Raw genomic sequence first — 22,413 nt, forward strand, 5'->3', positions numbered from 1 at the left:
GGGAGGGCCTGTCGCGTTCCAGGTGGGACCATGAAGTTGGTGGCCGCAACATGCTCGGAGCAGCTTTCTGGTAGCACTGTAATGTTTGAACCTCCAGAGGCTGGTTTGCCTGCTGGGCTTCTTGCTTCCCCGGCATTGGTTCAGGTGCTGCGGGGCACAGTGTACATTTCTGTCATCAATGTAGGGGCTACTGATGTGCTTCTCTACCCTCGTACCTTTTTAGGTACCTTAGGTGCAGTTAGCGTGGTGAGTCTCCCTGCTGGAGTCACGGAGGTGCCTCCGGGGGTACCCACTACGGCATTTCAGGCTGCGACCACAGCCACTATGGATCCAGTGGAGGCTCTGGACCTGTCCTCGCTCCCGGTTGAGACACAGATCCTAGTAAAAACCCTGCTAAGAAAATTCGCGTCAGTGTTTTCAGTTGACGAGGGGGATTTGGGTTGTACAGATCTGATTATGCATGAGATTCCACTACTGGATGAGGTCCCAGTTAGGCAGCGCTATAGGCGCATACCACCTTCAGAGTACGAGCTGGTGAAAGGGCATATTAATCAGCTTTTGGAAGCTCAGGTGATTACGGAAAGCAGTAGTCCCTATGCTTCCCCTATTGTTCTGGTCCGGAAAAAGGATGGCAGTTTGCGCTTGTGCGTAGACTATAGGCAGTTGAATAGTAAGACCAGAAAGGATGCTTTTCCCCTGCCTCGGATTGAGGAGTCTCTTGATGCCCTTACTGGGGCCCGCTGGTTTTCTACTTTAGATCTGGCTAGTGGCTATAATCAAGTAATGGTGGCAGAGCAGGATCGTTCAAAGACGGCATTCTGTACGCCCTTTGGGCTATTTGAATTCAATCGTATGCCGTTTGGTTTATGTAATGCTCCGAGCACGTTTCAGCGGTTGATGCAGAGGATGTTTGGTGATCAACAGGGCCAGTCTTTGTTGCTATATCTGGACGATATCGTGGTGTTTTCCTCCACCGTAGAGCAGCATCTGGAGAGGTTGGAGGTAGTGTTGAACCGTCTCCAGCTGGAGGGTCTCAAGGTCAAACTGAGCAAATGTGCTTTCCTTCAGTCTGAGGTATGCTACCTTGGCCATGTGATCTCGAAGGAGGGGGTCTCTACGGATCCAGCCAAGGTAGAAGTAGTGGCTAAGTGGCCGCTTCCCAGTACTGTGTCAGGGCTGCGCTCTTTCCTGGGTTTTGCTAGTTACTATAGGCGTTTTGTAGAGGGTTTTGCCAAGTTGGCTGCCCCCCTACATAGGCTGGTTGGAGAGCTTAGTGGCTCAAAGACCAAGGGGAAGGGAGGACAGGGTCTGATTGAGAGCTGGACTGCAGAATGTCGGGATAGCTTTGAAGCTCTTAAGACCAAGCTCACTACCGCGCCGGTGCTTGCTTATGCAGATTTTTCACAGCCATTTATTCTGGAGGTTGACGCCAGTTATGGCGGCCTGGGAGCAGTACTTTCACAGGAACAGGACAATAGGGTCAGACCTATAGCTTTCGCCAGTCGAGGGTTGAGGCCGACTGAGCGAAACATGCAAAACTACAGTTCTATGAAACTGGAGTTTTTGGCATTGAAATGGGCTATGACCGAAAAGTTTCGGGAGTACCTATTGGGGCAGAAGTGTGTTGTCTACACCGATAACAACCCATTGAGTCATTTGTCCACTGCAAAACTTGGAGCGACGGAGCAACGGTGGGCTGCTCAGCTTGCGGTTTTTGACTTCGAGATCAAGTATCGGTCAGGGAAGAGTAATAAAAATGCAGATGCTTTGTCACGTCAGCATCCATCCAGTGTCCAGGGAATGGAAGGTATGGTCCCTGGCACTTTACTCCCTGGGCCCTTACGGCACGCTTTGCAGTCCCATCAGGTTCCAGGGACTCAAGCGGCAATTACAGTCTTGCCAGGGCATTCTCTGGCTGACATCCGTGCTCTTCAGCAAGCTGACCCCACTTTGAAGGAGGTTTTGGTGTTTTGGAGGCGGAAGCAGCGCCCCAATTTTGAGGAGCGGAAACAGCTTTCCCAGCCTGTATTGGTGGTGTTGCGGCAATGGGGTCGGTTGGTGGAGAGGGACGGAATTTTGTATCGGCAGATCTTTCACCCTGATGGGGGAGAGGTTGAATTTCAGCTGCTGCTACCAGCTGCATTGAAGGAGGAGGTCTTGACACAGCTCCATCAGGAGCATGGCCACCAGGGGGTAGAGCGGACCTTGGGGCTTTTGCGTTCACGGTGTTACTGGCCCAGTATGTCTGCAGAGGTGGCTGGTTGGTGTCAGATGTGTGAGAGATGCCAAGTTGCGAAGGACAATCAGCCGGTGGCTCATAGCTACATGGGGCATCTTTTGGCATCAAAGCCTAACGAAATCTTGGCAATAGATTATACCGTATTGGAGCCTGCTTGTAATGGCCTAGAAAATGTTTTGGTGATGACAGACATCTTTAGTAAGTACACCCTGGCCATTCCCACTCGAGATCAACGTGCCTCGACCGTAGCGCAGGTTTTGGTTTCGGAATGGTTTTACAAGTTTGGGGTTCCAGCTCGGATTCATTCCGACCAAGGCCGAAATTTTGAGAGCTTGTTGATCCGCCAGCTTTGTGATCTTTATGGCATTGAACGTTCTCGCACTACCCCATACCACCCGGCGGGGAATGGACAGTGTGAAAGGTTCAATAGGACGCTTCATAATTTACTTCGGGCGCTGCCGGTGTCTCGCAAGCGGGACTGGCATTCCTGTTTGCCGCAGTTAGTGTACTGCTATAATACAACTCCCCATCAGGCCACCGGTGAGTCCCCCTTTTTCTTGATGTTTGGCCAGGAGCCTCGGCTCCCAGTGGATTTTCTGCTTGGTAGAGTTCAGGATCCCGGTAGGGGATGTGTTCATGAGTGGGTCAAGGAACATCAGGCCCGATTACAGGTTGCGGTTGACGGTGCGAGAGAACGGTTAAGGGTGGCTGCAGCCCGTCGGAAAAGGAATTATGATCAGCATGTCCGGGATGTTCCTCTGGCTGAGGGTCAGTGCGTGCTGTTGCGGGAGACCAGTGCCAAGGGTCGGCATAAAATTCAGGATTTGTGGGGTTCGGTAATGTACAAAATCTTACAGGTACCTGATTCTGGCGGCTCCGTGTATACTGTGGCCCCCCTGCATGGTCAGTCTAAGGTAAGGCGAGTTCATCGCAATCTACTGAAGGCAGTGGTTGGAAGGGACCTTCCTACGGGTGTGGTGGTTAGTTTTCCACCACCAATGGACTCGCCACAGTCAGAGGAGGAGGATTCAGTGGCCGGTGATCTGTTGTGTTTAGGGCTGGAAGATCACAGTCCAACTGTGATCTCGTCAGTTCCAGCTTTGGGATCGGTAGCTACTCCACAGGTGACTCGGATACCGGGTGAGGTGGAGCCTGTTCACGCTTGTCCAGTGGACTCGACCCTAACCAGGCAACCATCCGCTTCCTCAGTGGACCCACTAGTTGGTAATGTAGATCTTGGTGGGGTGGCCCTTCGGCGGACAGTACGATCTACTGCTGGCCGGCATTCTAATATCCATCACTTGCCTAGGTCTTTGGGGGAGGTACACGGGGCTGTGCGCTCTGCAGATACTGCATCTAATGCCATGATTGCTTTGTTTAGGCCCTGGATGTAGTGGGTTCTTTTGTTGGCTTGGGTTATCGTCGGGGCGACGATAAAGAGCTGGGGGGTAGACTGTAGCAGGAGAAGGAAACGAGGTGTGTGCCTAATTAAGTTCTGGAGGGGAGTGGCCAATCAGAGAGGGCGCTCAGACTATAAGGGTTACCCTGGCACTAATGTTCTAGGCTCCTTGTCGGCGGTCACCTGAATTGCTGGATCTCCTGTTCGTCCGCGGACATCTTACCTTGGTGTGTTCAGCCCGGTACGGTGAATATTACAAGCTGCAGTAGAACGGTTGACGTTGGGGCTAATATGGCTGGGTTTTGAGTCCTTACCCTTCTATTATTACAGGGTCCCGTGTGTTGTGGCGTGGGGTTGACAGCTGCTTCATCTCGCGTGGAACTACTGCTGCTCTGCCTAGCGGCGACGGCGCCCTGCTCTGCCTAGCGGTGGCTCAGCTTTACCTTGCCTTATTGCTGCTGTCTAGTGACGTTTGCACCCTTTCGCGCTTTGCGCTTCCGGTTTGTCTCTACTCTGTCTAGCCTATAGCAGGCTGAGTCGTTAGCGGGTCCATAGCTGGGGGCAGGGGGGTGTGCGTGCCTACATGCGTGTGAGCGGGTGTTGGGGAAACTGACTGGTCCTCCGCTTCCTAAGGGTTTGTGTTTTGTTTTGATTGTATTATGTTTGTTTTGTTGATACACTTGTTCTGTTTTAAATGGGATTTTTTTATTGTGTATTAATGTAATGGTTTTGTATTTTATTTGTTTCTTTTAGACTGCAGTGTTCTTTGGGTTTTGCGTGATTTTGTTTGGTTTGTGGTTACATTTTGTTTTTCCCTCTTCGCGCGTGCCCGCCCGACTCTGGCTGTTCTAGGTCCCGGCGCCTAGCCTTAGATCGGCAGGAAGTGGCTGCTGGTACGCGGCGGTGCTCCAAGCTTACGGTGCTGGGATCGACTGATTACTCTTTTTATGGTTTTATTGTGTAATAAAAGTGTGTGTGTGTTTGGAACAACGTCTCTCCGCTGTTTCTGGTGAACGGACCAGTGTGCCTTTGCCCGGGGATAGGGCGATTTAACTTTCTCTGGGTGTAATACCTGGGGTGGCGTAGTCGGACTAACGTGTGGCTATTGGTACCATTGTTTGGTACTATTTGGCAGTATTTCTCTCACCACCACTCGCCACATTTAGATCATTCATCCTAACGCTCTTGACTTGATAGGTTATTCAGATTATTTTCTCCAGATTAGTATGAAGTCTCTCCTGTATTGAATTTGGTACATCAGAGTGAAGAAGGATAAACCCTTGTGTTTAATGTATAAAAGTGGCAGTGGTTTGTTAGATTGCATATGTGATGTATGTGTAACTGAAGGCAAGCAGAAGTGCAGCTTTCTGATTGGTGCATGCATGTATATCTCTGATTGGTGGATTACACTTCTAAAATAGTGAATAGTGTTTGACTCCGTCACTTCATTCACAAACCTAGAATAAATCTTAAGGTCTGCATCCCTTTACATTTGACTTCTAGACCTGCAAAGCTCCTTGACCAAAACACAACTCTGTTGTGTATTACAACCTGCAGTGTGAAATGCCACGATTCTCAGGATCCTGCAAAATGTGCCATCAGCTAATTCTACAACTGAGTTGTTTCTTTTCTGAAGCCTTGTATATGTTTCTGAATGATAGAGAACATGGTCAACGAGAAAACGACCATAATATAGGTACTGCTGTACCCTGACACCAAAAAGTTCCTCAATAGAAAGCATGTGACGCACTGGAACATTCACTGGATTAGAATTACCAAATACCCTAACATTATCTGATAGGTGTGATGATTTAGCTGTCTCTTGCTTGCTGTTTTGCATATCATAGAATAGTTCCTTCACAGTGTCTTTGGCCTTGTTCATGCGTTTGTTTGCTTTGTTTGAAAGGTCTCTCCATTTGAGGAATCTCTTGACAATCTGATCTTGGACATATGTGGTTCCAAGAATTTCAGTAGGGTGCCATTAAAACTTTCAAATGAAAATGTGGATGTGGCCCACAGGGGACCCCAGTTTCTGACACTTGCTGAAATGTGTGTCATCAAGTGCACATTGTAAGTCATGTTTTCTCGTCCGTACAACTTCTCAAACTCCATAACAATTTTTTTCAATGCCTTCTCTGCATTATCAATATCAACTATTTGGATGTTTTCCTGAAGCAGAGTATAAACAGCAAAAACAAGGAGGAAAAGATGGTTCAGATACTTCTTTGAAAGAATACCAGAAAGCACAGGTGAAGCATAGAACAAAAGAAAAGATCTCCATTCTGAGGCTTTCCAATACTTCCGTTCCTGTACTTAACGTGGGACTCTAGTTAACTCTACTGGAGGCTTAATGGCTAGCAGCCGCTTATCAATCATTTCAGATTTAGTGCCGATGTACCATGGCTTTGCATTATTTCGCGAATCTAGCCATAATGTCGTTAGCTGCCGTGTAACTCCAAGGCAAATGCTGTGCTGGTATTCTGGCACAAATCCATTTATCACCTGAAACTTTGAAAGCTTCATTAGAGGAGAGGGACCTTTCACTCCCATTACAGGTTGCTGAGGAGTTGCAGCCATTGCATGGTCAAAATGTTTAGATTCTGATCTGAGAGGAGGTTCAGGACTTATATGTGAGTATGGACCACCTTTATGGTAGCAAAAGTCACAGCCATATTCTCCGTTGAACTGTTTTGTGTTACGAATTTGAGCACGAGCCACTGAATCTGAACTACAGATCAGGGCATGCACTTTAGATGAATGCTGTTGGTTCTCTGTGTCTATCCATTTTATTCCATTTTTCTCCAATTCTTGTAGCTGATCAACAAATGGAGTTAACAGAGTTGTCATGTTGGGTTTCACCTCACCACACCAAATACATGGTATGCAAACATTACTTTTCCGATCTTTCGGATTCAGTTCAATAATCTGACACTGAATGGGCCATAGCTGATACTTGGAACTCTTGAAAACAGGGATACCATCACAGTTCCACAATAGACTTATGTCATCTTTACTAGTTTCACCACTCCTGATTAGCTTCTCATACTGCATTCCTGAATGTATATCATTAGAAACACCACTGGGTGATACATTCCTTGCTAAAGCTGTCTGGGGATTTTCAAGAATGTCCTTAATTTGGGAGGATAAATTCAAAACAAGAAAATATGACCCATTTCTCAAATTAGTGTCTGCATCAAATGACATGTGACATATTGTACACTGTGTCTGATCAGTACCATTACCTATGTAGCTTGTGCATCCAGAACAGAAAAAATGTGCTTCATACTGTCCATACTGTCCATAGGCCTTATGGAACAGGTAAGAAGTTGCAGGCATTGATCCTGGGAGATGTTCATTGAACATTTTGAGATGTTCAAGGGCTATCCCTTTCAGGTTGTGTCTCAAAATGTACGCCATCAAAAGAAGCAGACTCTGTCCTTTGGAGAGAGGTGCCCCTGGGTAGAGGAGCTCATCCCCTTCAGAGTCTTAGAAAAGAACAAATCAGTAATTAGAGTCAGCATTTAATATCCGGCTATACTAAATTTCCAACTAAAGTGTAACTGTATAGTCAAAATCATTATAATTACAGTGCTTTTATATTAAGTAAGATATCCGTGAACATGACTGAAGATATAGTGTACATATCCTTTACAATGCCACATTGTGTATGTCTCATGAAAGTACCTGTAATGCATTGCAGTTTGGACTTTGAGGTGGTTGACGTACATCAGGTGCTGTTTGTAAATTAGCAGTATGCTCCTGGTGTCCTCTGGTGTCCTTTTGGTCTTTGTAAATCTATGGAATATATTGTATATCTGAGTAATAAATTCTTATGAGTAATTCAAACAACAACTTTCAAGAATATGTGCTCCAAGCTATTTCAAATGACCTGTGACTGGTTCCTGATTGCTTCATTGTAACCTTCCTCAGCAGTTACAAGTGACTCTGTCTGGTGAGGCAGTGCCCTGAAATCACTGTTTGGTTCATCTGCAACAGACTAAATATTTATTTTGAGTAATTATTTAGTGTTGTAACATATGGCAGATATAAACTGATATAAATAATAAATTGTATACCCAGACTGACGTTGCTTGCATTTGTCTTTTAATTCTGGGTCTTTTAGCAGGTCCAGGGCAGTGGAAATTTTGTACACTGGTGTCCTCATCGTCATTGGAGTGAACAGGGAACTTAGCAGAATATGAAACTATGTCAAGGTCTTTTTATAAGTATCTCCTTAGAAAACAATTCACACACGGGATGTGCACGTCATGTTAATACTTGGTACACACGTTAGTGTGTATACTTGGCAGCATTAAATGTGGCGTTGTTTACCTATTTTCCTGATTTAGTTTTAGACTGTAGTTTATGACACTGACTGTATTTAGCTCAATAAAGGGAAATCTTTATAGAGCTGAGTTTTGTGTACACACATGACCACAACAACCACAGTACAACCTACACAGCATATAACCATGTAACACAGAATATTTATTTTACCTGTGTTTTCCTTTTCCGGTATGCACTTGTTCTTGGGATATCTGACTCGCTGGTAGAAACAAAGTCTTTATAAAGTACTCTGCCATAGTTCTGCAAAGAGATTGAGATAAGGACATTACATAGGTGTCTCAGATGTTGCAGGATGACAAGAATAACAGCATCAGGAGGAAATTGATAGGATTTCTGGCAAATTGACAGTCTGTGGAGAGTGTCACCAATGAAAACTTAACAAAAAATAAGCAAATTCAGTGTTACCTCTTTATCTCTACCAAGTCTCAATTGCCTGTAATCTGTGGTTCTTGGAATGTTGTTTTCAGATGCCTGCAGATAGGATTTGTATTTCTTCATTTTGGTCACTTGCAAGTTACCAAATGCTGCCTGCTGTGCACAGGCCTAACACCAAGAAAAAAATTACTTATTTCGTGTAATTATGATCTTCACATTGCAATGTAAAACTACTTGACAGCATGTCACCATATTTGAACTACCTTGTTGTTAATGCTCCAGATTAGCTTGCGCCATTATAGGAAATATTTATAACACTAAGCTCACAGATCTTTGGCAATGTTCAACCATAGACAAAGAGAAAATTGTACTTCGTTATGGTAATTTGGCAGAATCAACTTGTCATGCCTATAGGCTAATTATTTCAAACAAAGGATTGCAGATTAGTTGTAATTATAACATAATAAATAACTAGGTGATGTAGTTAATGCAACGCTCATGCCACAATATTCTACAACAGAGAACGTTAACTTAAAAATACCCAAAGTACCTTAAATGCAAATAATTATTCAGGTCCGTTTCCTCTTCAGAGATCGCCAACGGAGTGTAATGCCATTTAACCAATCAGAGTTGAGCTTTGCCGTATTCAAATTCATATCTTCCGGTGATGCGAAAACGACAGACTACTGAGCTGTTCCTAACGTGTGTAGCATAAATGTAGTGTGTTATAGTTGAGAGGAAGCTAAAAAATAATGGTATTTCCCAAATTCGGGCTGTTTTATTTCCCCGATACAAAGTTGGTGAGAGTTCGAACATAATAAGATGCGAACACAGGAGGGAAGAATATCGGATAGCCTCTCGACAGCAGCTTGATAGTGAAGATGGCTATGTTGAAGTGTGTTTGCCTAGTCGCAGCAGACACGGAGAAGCTAAGACACTGGCGGCAAAAATACTCTTTCTTGGAGGTAAGTTCATTATAGCCAATGCAATACTATCTCTGTGTGTTGTGTGTGTGTGTGTGTGTGTGTGTGTGTGGTGCTGGTGGTGGTGGGGGTGTCGGTCAGTCAGTTTAGATTGGCTAAAGAATCTAATCTACTAATCTGTAATGGCTCCTTGTGTGTGCACTGACTGTTTACATGTTTTGGTCATTGTTGTAGATCCAAAGTAATCCTTACATTGTCTAGTTTTGAAAATATGTATCCTATTTAACTAATGTTTTAGGAATAAGAGTGGGAGTCATAAAGGTTAGGAATTCTTTGCAGTTACAATCTGTAGTTCAAATATCCACAATGACATTCTTCCTGTCCACAATTTTTATCATTTTGTTTGCAGAGAACTTTAAGGACGTTGTAGAAAAAAAAACAGCTTTCCTCAGAAATGAAGACATCTGGCACAGCAGCAGCACCACAGCAGCTGTGAGGAGAGTCTGCAGAGTGTACAGTGACACAAGATGAAGACAGACCAAAGGTCGATACTGCTTTTTTGACATATGACATTGAATAAAAACTGTTACTATATGTAGTTATGGACACCACAGTACATCTACACATTCTAGATTAGTGATCAGTCAGTATTAAATACAATGCTAAATAACAGATACATTTCTTATCTTGCTGATTGGGAAGGATTTAAGAGGATTTTCACCTGAAAATATCAGTGGGATATTTTATGTATTGTGAATTACATGTTTTCCTCCATCTACAGAAAAAGAACAAACATGTGACTGGACGTCACATCATTTCTTCAGACAATGATGAGACTGACATAGATTCAGCACAAGCCTTTGGAACGAAGATGAGTTTTGAAAGACATGAGTTAATATTGGGAAAAGAGAATGAATTATTGCACACACTAGTTTAACCTCTGTGCTATTACCTCTGACTAACACCCGCCAGGCAAATCTGTTTCTATGAAAAGTTCAATACATTGTGTGCTAATAATATAAAAAATATGAAGAACTTTGTGGAACGTTGTTTGTACGTATCTTAATTTTACTTATTGTGGTCTTTGTTTCAGAAACCAAAAATGATGAAGGCTGCAAACGAGAGGGTTCTTTCGCAGCTTAAGTCTTCTCTGCTGAAAAAAAGGCAAAGGACATCCACCCCCTCACAAAGTGAGGAAGATGATGTAGACATAGACACCAATACAGACCTTTTTGATTCACCCCAAGCTTCTGGAACAGCTGTAAGTATATTCTTTATACAGCACAAAATATATGCAAAGTCTAAATTGCAAGTTTAGAACTTGTGTATTAGCAACAAAGTTTGCACAGAAAGCATTTGTGGGAGAAAGTGAAGGCCAAGATCAAAGGTTAGGCTGACAAGAAACAGGAGACCTTAAATAATACAGTTGTTGGGGGTAATTTGAATTATGCAACAGAGAATACAATAAATTCTTGTTTTGTGAAACATAACATAAAAAAATGTAACTTTCATTTATATAGGACCCCTGCTTTAGGCAACAGGAAATGGAGTGTGGCCCGATGAATCAGGCACTGGAAAACATAGACAGGCACCAGGAAGTGATAGATGCATTAAAAGGTATCTGTAATGAAAAAGGAATGTTCTATATATTTGAGTATGTTAAATTTAGATAAGATGATTTATGTATTTGGTAATTAGAAAATTGTCAGATATCTGTGGCTGATGTCTTTTTTTTTTTTTTTTTTACTTTTATACAGAAATACCCACCCTTATCAATTGTGTTAAGGAACTAACAACCACTATAAAGCGTTTGCTACCTTCCTTCGACAGTGATACAAGTTCAGGGTCCTCCAGTCCTGCTCCAGAAATGGTATGTTGGTTCCCTCTGTGCTTCCCTTTCTAAAAGAATGACTTATTTTTACTATAGGCAGTATCTTATGCCATAAATGAGCCCATGATTTCCAAACAAGATGATACTCAAATATTCTTTCTTGGCAAATTTCTGCTACCTGGGTGCAGTGAGGGAAGTGACAGATGTTTCCATGTGGCTTGTCAGGTGCTGTGTGAAGTCACAACACACAGATATTGCTTCTTTACCAAGACTATTTAGTTCTGAGCATCATCTGCTTTGAAAATTGCTGTTTCGTTTCATATTGTTATTTCTATGTCTTCACAATGTTATTTTTAGCTTTTGGTTACTGGACTTTACTTAGTATAGTAATCTGAGTATTTAATTTTCTGATCACAGGTTTCCTTGGGCAACTCAGCAGTTATGGTGAACCGAAGATGTTTTAAAAGATTGAACAGAACAAGGATGTCCCTTTTTGCCCAGGATTTAGCTGTTCTACTCTTTGGTCGCAACATTTTAGCTTCCTCAAGCCTTACAGGCAATGGAACGGAAAAGGATCCCTTAGATTCTGAAAAGTTGAATGCTCTTGTTGGTATGTATTGAATATATCATATATTTCATTATTGTCTATGGATTGTATGTCTTTATTATGACCGACAAAGATTGTGAGTGTGTAAACTGACTAGTGAGTTAAAATAATGCATTAATTTAAAACAATACATTAGCCTATGCTTATGTCTAAGTAAGTGGCATACAAATGTGTGTTTTATTTTTCCCTACAGACACAGTAATATCCGAGTTCCCAGGAACAAGTGTGTCTGAAGTGAGAGCTGTCATAAGACGAAAGTGCAACAATGAAAATTCTGTTTCAAAGAAGAAGATGTAGGTTTGATTGTGATTTTGTGTTTTGTTTTCACTCACACACACTCACTCACACACACACACACGTGTGTGCAAGGGCAGTGTACACCAGGGTTTACATGGATGTTAGGCATGTTACTTTAGGCTGTAAGTTGCATAATTTTATTTATTTAATTATTTATTTTACATGTTTCTACCTCAAATAAGTTTGAAATGGTTTGATTTTGCCAATGAATGCAAAACTTGATATATTTTTGAAAATATCTATATATTTTTGTTTGCCCATTATTTTCCAACTAATGGGCCTTGCCAAAATTTCCCTTTGTCATTTGCTGTTGTTCTTTAGTCAGTAGAGGCACAATGAAAGTGTGTAAGATCATTTTGATTGTGTTCGTTAGCGATTGTTAAAGAATTTACTAAAGTAAGAGTTTAAGAATGTTTTAAACAGTCTAAAGGTTTTTCTGTTTAGTGATAAATATACTTAAAACATGCTGTTTTGTTACACTGATAAAGCATTTAGTTTGCCATTAAGTGCTAATAAAGACATGTTAAGAACAAATGGTGTATTGTAGCAATATTTTGAGACACCAATAAAATACACTTAAATATATTAAAGTTGTGCTAATGTGCCGCTTTTCATGTCATTTTAAATGTATTTAAAGTGAAATATGATAAAGGATATATTTTAGTGCAATAAAGATACTATTAGTTGTTCCATTTTAGCATACAATAGTGTATTTAATTTTAAATTAAGTTGTGCTTAAGAATTTCTTAAAATACACTAATAGCTGTTCCAAAATAGCACATTTAAGTCTGCACTTCTACAGCATGCTAAAAGCTCAATAAGTACAAGACAAAAAAATACAACTTAAGTACATTTCTTTTCGACCTGGGTTACATCACTGAAACTCCATCTCTTCCCAGAATCCAAGCCCATATAAATGACACACAGGTGCATAATGGGTGGCTTATGTCTGGGGCAGCCAGCTACTGTGTTTGATTAACCCACCGTCATGAAAAAGACTCTGAGCAATAAGGTCTCTTGGTATGTAAACTTTACATGATGTTAACTTTGAATTTTCTGAAGATCAGCACATTGTGTTTTGGTAGCTGAATACATGCTTCTTCTTGACTCTTGCCTTACTTGTGCTATGAAGTTGGGATTGGGTTAGACAATGTTTTAAAAATGTAATTATTCATTTCCTTTTTAAGCATGTATTAAACAATTTCCTTGCACTGGTATAAGAGTAAACTAATTAAGCTTTCTTGCAATCATCTGTAGTATGCAAGTGAATAAAATGTATGGTACAGTTCTTGGGGAAAACCAGGGAGAATCCACTGTGATACAGCACTCTGCAAATTCTCTAAATGTGTTCCTAATGACAAGGCCAAGACTGGTAATCAAATTAGTCTCTCAGCAGGAGTGTTAGTGTAAAAGTAATGCTTATTAACACAGATTATAAAGCTTGTTAGAATGCATAACATAATTATTAGCAGGGCTCAGAGAAGGTGAGGGCTCCCCTAGTGGCTACAGGAGTGCATTTTCCCTAAAGCAGATAGTCCCTAAAGACCACAACTTTGAATAGAAGAACAAATCAAATTATTTTGCTCATTTAATATTCAGATTTTTATTGGGTTTAAATTTTAGAACACACCATGTTTTAGGATGGTATGTCATGGATATTAGTCTCTACCACATTTTAATGTTACAAATCTAGACCTTTTCCTATGCTTGAATTGATGTGTGCCAGGCAGTCTGAATAGTACAGTACCTATGATAGGTACTATACTGATAGGTATAGGTATGATAGGTTCAATGTGGCAAGTACATACAATACTGACATCTTTCCTGGGAAATGGTTTCACTCAGATTTATCATCCATTAGCATTTTCCTTATCATGGCATTTCTCTCCAGCTCTAGAAAACTTCTAGAGAGAGCATCAATCACTCACTGGCCTACCAAAGCAGACCACAGCAAAAGTAATTCCAATAACTGCAGTACAAACTTTACTAATATTTCTTATACTTGCTTTATTGAACACCATCATGGTGGATTAAAAAAAAAATACAAATCTGTTGAAAGGCTGTACCATACCATGGTATGCAAATAAACATCCAGCATCATTACAGGGAAGTGGGTGGTACCAGGAGCTGCATAGCAAAGGTGTCACAACTCTTGTAACATGTTTCCACATATAAAACCCATCAACCAAGGTCAGAATGGGTGACCAAAATCGGCTTAGATCAACAAATACGCCACACCTACAATTAAAACAGATACAAGTACAGATTTTTTTCTAACAAAAGTACGTAAAAACCATACGCAATAAAAAGCAAGGTGCCGCTTAACTAATTAACACACAGGTCTTTGGTTTTCAAAAACAATCAGCACTGAGCCATAAAGACTTTGATACACAATAAGAAAAGGCTGAGAGGGCCTTTTTGTCAGATTCTTTCTCATGATGGTTGGTAAATCAGGGCGGCTCTTACGATCCTCATACGAGTTCTTGTGTGTACATTAAAATGGGGCAGATAGGGGCCACCCATTATGCACCTGTGTGCCACTTATATGGGCTTAGAATCTGGGAAGAGGTGGAGTTGCAGTGATCTAACAGGATATGTTTTGAAATTAATTAACTTTAATTATTATTCAATGCTGATTATTAACCAATTGTTATGCCGAATGGTCGGCTCCTCCACACTCAATTTGCGAATCCCCGTGAGTCTGTTAGTGTGCGACTTAAATGGGATTTACCAATTACCAGTATTGCTTAGTAACCTGGGTTAGAAGGCTCGTCCAGAGAGCTGCATCACCAGGTAATGTAAATGACTTTTACAACGAGGCAGTACTATTGTGAGCATTCAATGAACGGAGGCTGAAGTTGTGTAAAAGACATGCATTTATTCCTAACACTACAACTAACATAAGACAGACATTACACATAACACAAACAACAAACACAAAATAACGGAATAGGCACAACCAGAATGTAACATGAAAATGCAGTGACCAGATTTAAAATGGGTAACCTTAAAAGGGAAATACTGTTCTGTAAAGCAATGACAGTTTGCAGAAACACGACCCTAAAGTCACATACTGTAGCAGGTTAACAGAACAGCTTAGGTTGTTAGAATGAAAGGAAGCTGGTTTACTTGGTTGCAGAGTGGGGGGGGATCTTGGCAGTTGGTTGCAGTGGCTGATGAGCTGAGGGGTGATGGCACTCAGGGAGGCGCGGTGTTTGCAGCAGTTGTTGCAGTGGAGCCCCTTTGATTCTCTCTCCTTGTGAAGCTTTGTCTTGGTTGCAGTTCTCTGTCCAGCTGGGCCTTCACTGGCAGGCTTCAGGAGGGCTTCTTTTCTCCTGGGCTGATGTTCTCTGCCTCTCTTTGGGCTGATGTTTTTCTGTTACTCCCCTGGCTTTGTTCTGAGGTGCCAGGTTTTATAGTCTAAAGTTCATGAATAGGAATCCTACCCCTTATTTAACCCATTCCTGTCCTACCTTATCCTATTCTGTCTGATCTTAGCCGTTACAAACCAGTTTATTCCATCATATCTTAGCTATTCTTATCCTACCATGTTATAATCTATCTTATCTTAGCCGTTTCTATCCTACCTTATCCAATTATATCGTATCTTAGCCGTTTCAATCCTTCCTTATCCCATTCTATCGTATCTTAGCCGTTTCAAACCTTCCTTATCCCATTCTATCGTATCTTAGCCGTTTCAATCCTTCCTTTTCCCATTCTATCATATCTTAGCCGTTTCTATTGTGGAAAAAATTTCTCGAAGTCCGATGTTTAAGTGTTTGACAGAACTTTATTATTCAATGAGCTCAAAGGGAACAGACACTCAGCAATCATGTGTCTCGTGTTCTGCTCTCTGAGCAACAAATGCATATATCTTTTATGGCCTAAAATGCGACAGTCACCTGACAAATCAAGGACAAGTCGGATATCTGGACGTTCCAGTTACTTCTGCCTTTCAAGGTCCAGGCAGTTCAAGGAAAGTTTGGCCATCTGGAGATGCCAGTTTCTTCTACTTTTTCAAGGTCCACCTATCAGCTTAGAACAATTCTATCTATTTGGGACTTTTCCTTTCGCTATATTATTCTAGGACTCGTTGTTCTCTTTTTCTACATTTTATATTATCCAATACTAGGCATTCATTTTATAATACCTTCTGCAACAGCTTACTTCTCAGGTCATGCCTTTGCTTTGACCTGGGCCTCTTGCTGAAGAAGCAATACATGGCAAACATGTTAGTTCCTCTATAGAAAATAGAAATCTCTTACTTAAGCAGATTTGCATTATTGTTTGATACATTCAATTAATGACAAGTAAATTACATTGTTTCAACCACTATGTGTAAATCAACAACACTATTATAAACTTAATTGTTAATTACTGATTAGGTAATGCATTTTGCATAATCATCTATATTTCATTATTGATTACTGATTAGCATAATCAAGAATTTTCTATCACACAAGCTTGGGAGGAAAGTCAATAACGTCCCTCCCCCCACTGTCCTTTCCGAGATACATCACTTCCCTACGAACGTACTCATACCTGCCCCCCCAGACGAGGTTAAAAACGTCCCTCATCAGGCCTCGCCGCATGAAGCGGGGCAAAGGGTACACATGTGCAAGGTAGAGCAGGGTGGGAAGAATATCCACTTTTAAGGCTAAAACCTTACCTTGGAAGGACAGGGACCTGGACTTCCACAGTCCGATCTTCCGCCTGGCGATCGCCAACCGCTCCTCCCAGTTCAACCGAGCGGCACCATCCGAAAGGAAGTTGACCCCCAACACTTTGAGAGGTCCGTCACAGAGGGTGAGACCGCCTGCGACGTCCTCCCTCGCCTTCCAGCTGCCGAAATACTTGGCCACCGACTTACTGAGGTTGAGCGTCTCGCCAAAGGCCCTACCGAACGCATGAACGAGGCTCAAGGTATGACCAAGAGACTGATCCGAGCAGACGAAAAGCGTGGTGTCGTCTGCATACTGGGTCAGTTTAACAGTTGTCCCCCGACTTCCTGGGATAAGAAGGCCATCGACCCCGGGGCGGGTGCGAATGGCGCACGCCAATGGCTCTATATAGAGCGCGTAGAGGAGGGGGGAGAGGGGACATCCCTGCCTCACTCCACTCAGCTGGGGCACCAAGTCACTCAGGAAGCCATTGATAGCAACATGGCTCCCAACTTCGTTATACAAAGTGTGTAACCACCGTTCCCAGAAACACTGCAATACCGGGTCCATGCGTGGAGCGGACGGGGCAAGCCCCACTTTCGGCTCCCTGTTCCAAAAATCCGTTTAATATGTGGTCCCCTCCATGGGGGACGTATCAGATATTAAACTGATAAGAACAAATACTACACTTGATCTTAGCCAAAAGGCCGAGAAGCGATACCCGCAAACTGCGCCCCGCCGATTTTTGAACAATATTATGCTTGCACTACTTACATTAACACATAATCACAATCTAAAAGGCTGAAACACCATGCAAATCAATGCCAACCCAGTACAATAAGAATTTTAAGGATAACATTTAATAAATAGAACTACCTGCAGAACTATTACCCTTAAAACAGGCAAAAGAGCAATTCCACCAACAAATACAATTATACACCAATAAAATCTAATTACATGGCCAATAAAACTATTAAAATGTTACCTTATATGCATGCCATTAAAAAGTTAAGACATTCAAAAAGGAACACACCCGCAGACTTCCGACCTCTGCACAAGGGTCGGGCTAAAACACTGTCATACACCTTCCTAAAACACATAAAATCAGTAACCTTAGGAATAAAATAGGTCAATCACACAACAAACAGCACAACAGATAAAATAAAATGTTAATATTGATGAATATGTGCTAACAGTGATCAACCAAAACAGTGCTCAGTAAAATCTATACATGCCATTAAATAAAATCCAAGCCAAATAAAACACAAGCACAGAAAAACAAAGCACACTTACATAAAACCTGAGGTGTCCTTTGTGTGCTTCAAGAAAGTGCATCATGTCAACCCTGTAGGATGGAGTGTCACCACCTAGACGTACTGGGCAGCCTAGGATCAAGGCAGTTGGATGGATGTCAGCTTACCTCTGGGGGTAGGTCGTTTAGGTGGATGGCAGCTTATTTCTGTGATCAGGGCATTTGGGTGGATGGCAGCTTATCTCTGGGGTTAGGGCATTTGGGTGACTGTGAGCTTACCTGAGAGGTCTGCGTGTTTGGGTGGACAGCAGCTTGCCTCTGAGATCAGAGCATTTGGGTGGATGGCAGCTTATCTCTGGGGTTAGGACATTTGCGTGACTGTGAGCTTACCTGAGGGGCCTGCGTGTTTGGGTAGACCACAGCTTGCTTCTGAGATCAGAGCATTTGGGTGAATGTCAGCTTACCCCTGAGAACAAGATGGTTAGATGGAAGGTAGTTTACCTCTGGGATCAGCATGGTTGGGTGAATGGCAGATTACCTCTGGGAACAATGTGTTTGCGTGGATGGCAGCCTACATCTGGGATCAGGGTGTTTGGGCGGACAGTGGTTTGCCTCTGTGATCAGGGTGCTTGGATAGACAGCAGTTTACCTCTGTGGTTGGGCCGGTTGCATGTTTGGGAGCTTACCTGTAGGGCCAGGGTGTTTCGGTGGACGGCAGTTTACGTCTGGGATCAAGGAGTCTGAGTGGATGAAAATGTACGTCTTTTATCAGAGTGTTTGGGTTTATGTCATCTTAACTCTGGGGTCAAGGCGCTTGGTTGGATGCAGTTGGTTGGATAAGAGCTTTACCTTTGGAATTAGGGCATCTGAGTAGATGACAGCTTAACTCTGTGATCAGGATGTTTTGGTACATGTCAGCTTACCTCTGGGGTCACGGTCTTCGGTTGGATGTGAGCCTTCCTGTGGAGTCAGGGCGTTTGGGTGAACAGCAGCTCACCCCTGGGGTCAGAGTGTTTGTGTGTAGGGCAGCTTACTACAGCTAACTCTCAATTAGTTTAACTGAATTTATCAAAAAAAAAAAATGATCTCTATACTGAAAATACTGTGACTTATATATAATGTGGCATGTTGTAAATGCAACCAGTAATCAGAAGACAGTGTGACATGTGCTGCACACCAGGGCAATTTCAGAATCCCAAATCAGATCTGTAGTTAACACCAAGCTATGGTAAACCAAGTGGCAACTATATACATGTATGGAAATCACACAACCCGAAAAACATATTAATACACGGGTATTTCTGACTCACTATCAAACACGATGTAAACTTCCCTGTAGTAGTTAATAGATTAATAGACACAAAAAACCCAGAGGTACACCAACGAAAACACAGTGCAATGCTAGTACCAACTAGCAAGAACTAGCTAACCAGCTAAAAAGTCGCAATTAACTTCTAAATTATCGAAACCCAGCTACCCCCAGCTATTACCGTGAAACATACATGTATTAGTTTAATAAAGTTTAAGCAGAAATTATCAAAATAAATCCAGCTTTGTTTGCCGGAGCTCGAACGTCGGACATCTCTTAATCAAAGGGCGCTAATTTCGGCCGGTTTGTGGCAAAGTAACCATGACAACCACCTGCCGCTGGCGCCACACGACGTCATTGACCGCAGTCAGACTCTCGCGTGTTTATGTCTGACTGATGTACGCCGCCATAATGAGATTTAGCTGTACTAACGTTAAAAAAGCTCTTATCAACCTCATTTCACTGTATCCTATGCACAGCGATTTATCTAGCTTTCTTAGAATGGCCAGATAATTTTTGTGCTCGTGCTCTGAGTCCATGAATTATGTCCTGCATATAAATGTATAGTGGCAGTACATTTAAACAACTGGATCGCATTGTAATCATATGTAGACATCACACCTCTCCCGGAAGTTCCGTGAGTCTCCTGCAAATGGACCACAGCTCCCTCACACCCCCCGAATGATGTACAACATCCCGGAAATCTTCTCTCGTCAACGCACTGAATTACGACGGCCAATATTATGTATTATTTTGACAATAATATAAGTAGATTATTCTTTTACCATATGTAAATTCCTTAATTATATTCCATTGCTACTTTACAAAAGCCTTCAGGGAGTTTGGTCTTTTCATGACAACTAACCAAGTGTTTAACCAGTGTTTACCTGATTTTCTGATACAGAAAATTAAATGACACTTGTTAAACTCACCTGAACGTACTTTTTACAGCCGTTTAAACCGTCATGAGCAATGCTGAAATCAATGTTGCAAACAGTTCAGCGCGTAACATTGTCATTATTTTCAACCATATTAAACAAGGATACGCTTTTGTGTAGAAATGCATTTTATATTTTCGCTTTTTGGGACACTCTCCCTCTGTCATTACGCTCCACAGTACCGATATCTTCGGTTCTCCAGGAGTTAAATAAAAGCCCGCCCGTACTGAAATCTGATTGGCTTATTTTGCTAAGTAAACCAATCAGGATGCTGTCTGTCTAGCATGGGCTACATGAACAGTCACACACTCAGGGATCCACACGTACGTACGTTCTCTCTTTCTCTCTATCTCTCTCTCGCTCATTCCGTCGTGCGCGCTACTGTCTCACGTGCATGCTCTTGTTTGCTTGCGCTAGTTTCCGGGATATTTCATTCAATTTAGGGGCATCAGGGAGCCACTGTCAATATGCAGGAGACTTGGGATGTCTGGATAACTACTTATTTGTACTATGATGATAACTGATAATTTTCAGGGAGCTGTGATGATATTCTAAATTGTGCAGGGTTATATAAGTACTGTGAAGCTGTCGTTATCTAGTTAAATGTTTACAAATATTTATTATTTTATAATATTTCATGTATATTTTCAACTTATTCACACCTTATTGTACCATCCGTCCATGCATACTTTACTGTAAAATCAGACAGATAAACATTTAGAAAAATAATCGATTCTACAACTTAACTTGCAGCTGTCCAATTACACATCCATATTTTATTGCTGCAGATAATTGAGGTAGGTGTGGTATATAACGCTGAAGGTTAGATGTATAGTACAATAACATATGTACAACATGTGGTCATTTCAGTCAGACAAACGTTTAAAATGGAAAACGAGCTTTATATTTTACCGGCAATTTCCATAGCACGTCTTAGTCGAAGTACTACACTGCCATCTATTGCACAAGTCGGGTTACTGAATCGTGAAATTTGTCTTAAATCATGTTTTTTTAGGACCACTAAAAGAGGATTATCAGTATGAAGGTTTATCAATAAAAATTATTTATTAAAATAAATATTACAGGACTCTCCCTGAAAATAAGGTGTTCTTAGCTTCCAAAGCCAAGGACACATTCTAGTGATTTTCCAGGAGACTGAACCTAACTAACCTGAGGCCTTATGAAAAACAATCAATCAGCTCATGTTGAAGCTCACAAGGTGTGGAGAACAAGAAAGACAAGTAAGGGAGAAAGACAAGGTGCAGAGCATACACAAGCAGTGTAGCGGCACATCAGTTATAGTGTATGATTAAAAATACATCATTTCTCACAGTAATAGTGGCCTATTGCTCCTACTGTAGCCTCACACCTCCAGGGTCGTGGGTCCAATCTGCACCCCTGCTGTAATAAACAGTGAAATTATTACAGTAACACTGTTTATCAGTAAAATAGTACAATACTGTAGAAAATAGGGCAATATTTATGAGAACCTTGTCGATAAAATGCTGCAATGCACTGTAATTCAGTATGTAAACTGCAAATAAATAAACTGTAGAATTTGCTCAAATTAAATGATGTAACAATTTGCACTCGCTTTTTTGGGTTGAATTCTTGAATTCTACCTTCTTAAGTAAAGTATACGCCTATTCTAGGAAATATTTTAAATAAATCAAGTTAAAGTCTGGGGTGGCATGGTGGTGCAGTGGTTGGCACTGTTGCCTCACACCTCTGGGACCCGGGTTCGAGTCTCCGCCTGGGTCACGTGTCACATCAGGATCTCGCCTGTGTGTGGAGTTTGCATGTTCTCCCTGTGTCGTCGTGGAGTTTCCTCCGGGTACTCTGGTTTCCCCCCACAGTCCATAAACATGCTGAGGGTAATTGGAGTTACTAAATTGCCCATAGGTGTGCATGTGTGAGTGAATGGTGTGTGAGTGTGCCCTGTGATGGGCTGGCCCCCCATCCTGGGTTGCTCCCTGCCTCGTGCTCATTGCTTCTGGGATTGGCTCCGGATCCCAGTAGGATAAACGGTTTGGACAATGGATGGATGGAAGTTAAAGTCTACCTACTGTCACAGTACCATCCTATGATATTTACTCAAATCAGTTAAGGCAGCATATTTGTACTCACTCGTTTGGGTAAATTGGGTTATTATTTTTTTATGAGTAAAGTAAACTCAAGTTTAGCAAATAACACACCTAATGTATTTAAAGGGCCCTCTTCAGCATCCAACACAAA

General features: G+C 42.0%; 1 protein-coding gene, 4 long non-coding RNA genes and 1 other non-coding gene across 6 annotated transcripts in view; 3 read left to right on the forward strand and 3 right to left on the reverse strand.

Annotated features, from left to right (window-relative positions):
• Positions 1-22,413, forward strand: part of LOC125721584 (NACHT, LRR and PYD domains-containing protein 12-like) — a 499,105-nt gene that overhangs the window by 311,843 nt on the left and 164,849 nt on the right. The window lies entirely within an intron of this gene.
• On the reverse strand, positions 7,322-8,963 carry LOC125721643 (uncharacterized). Its single transcript, XR_007385880.1, has 4 exons — positions 8,911-8,963; positions 8,391-8,516; positions 8,136-8,225; positions 7,322-7,433 (listed from the first exon to the last, which is right to left on the reverse strand). It is a non-coding gene; the product is annotated as an uncharacterized LOC125721643 (long non-coding RNA).
• LOC125721631 (uncharacterized) lies at positions 9,060-10,155 on the forward strand. The gene is made up of 3 exons (XR_007385865.1): positions 9,060-9,325; positions 9,693-9,827; positions 10,065-10,155. It is a non-coding gene; the product is annotated as an uncharacterized LOC125721631 (long non-coding RNA).
• Positions 10,381-12,552, forward strand: LOC125721622 (uncharacterized). The gene is made up of 5 exons (XR_007385856.1): positions 10,381-10,544; positions 10,804-10,900; positions 11,041-11,153; positions 11,532-11,724; positions 11,915-12,552. It is a non-coding gene; the product is annotated as an uncharacterized LOC125721622 (long non-coding RNA).
• Positions 17,207-17,398, reverse strand: LOC125721661 (U2 spliceosomal RNA). Its single transcript, XR_007385901.1, has one exon. It is a non-coding gene; the product is annotated as a U2 spliceosomal RNA (small nuclear RNA).
• Positions 18,581-20,366, reverse strand: LOC125721639 (uncharacterized). The gene is made up of 3 exons (XR_007385873.1): positions 20,173-20,366; positions 18,781-18,891; positions 18,581-18,671 (listed from the first exon to the last, which is right to left on the reverse strand). It is a non-coding gene; the product is annotated as an uncharacterized LOC125721639 (long non-coding RNA).

This window comes from Brienomyrus brachyistius, unplaced genomic scaffold (assembly GCF_023856365.1).
Source record: "Brienomyrus brachyistius isolate T26 unplaced genomic scaffold, BBRACH_0.4 scaffold34, whole genome shotgun sequence".
Classification (NCBI taxonomy): domain Eukaryota; kingdom Metazoa; phylum Chordata; class Actinopteri; order Osteoglossiformes; family Mormyridae; genus Brienomyrus; species Brienomyrus brachyistius.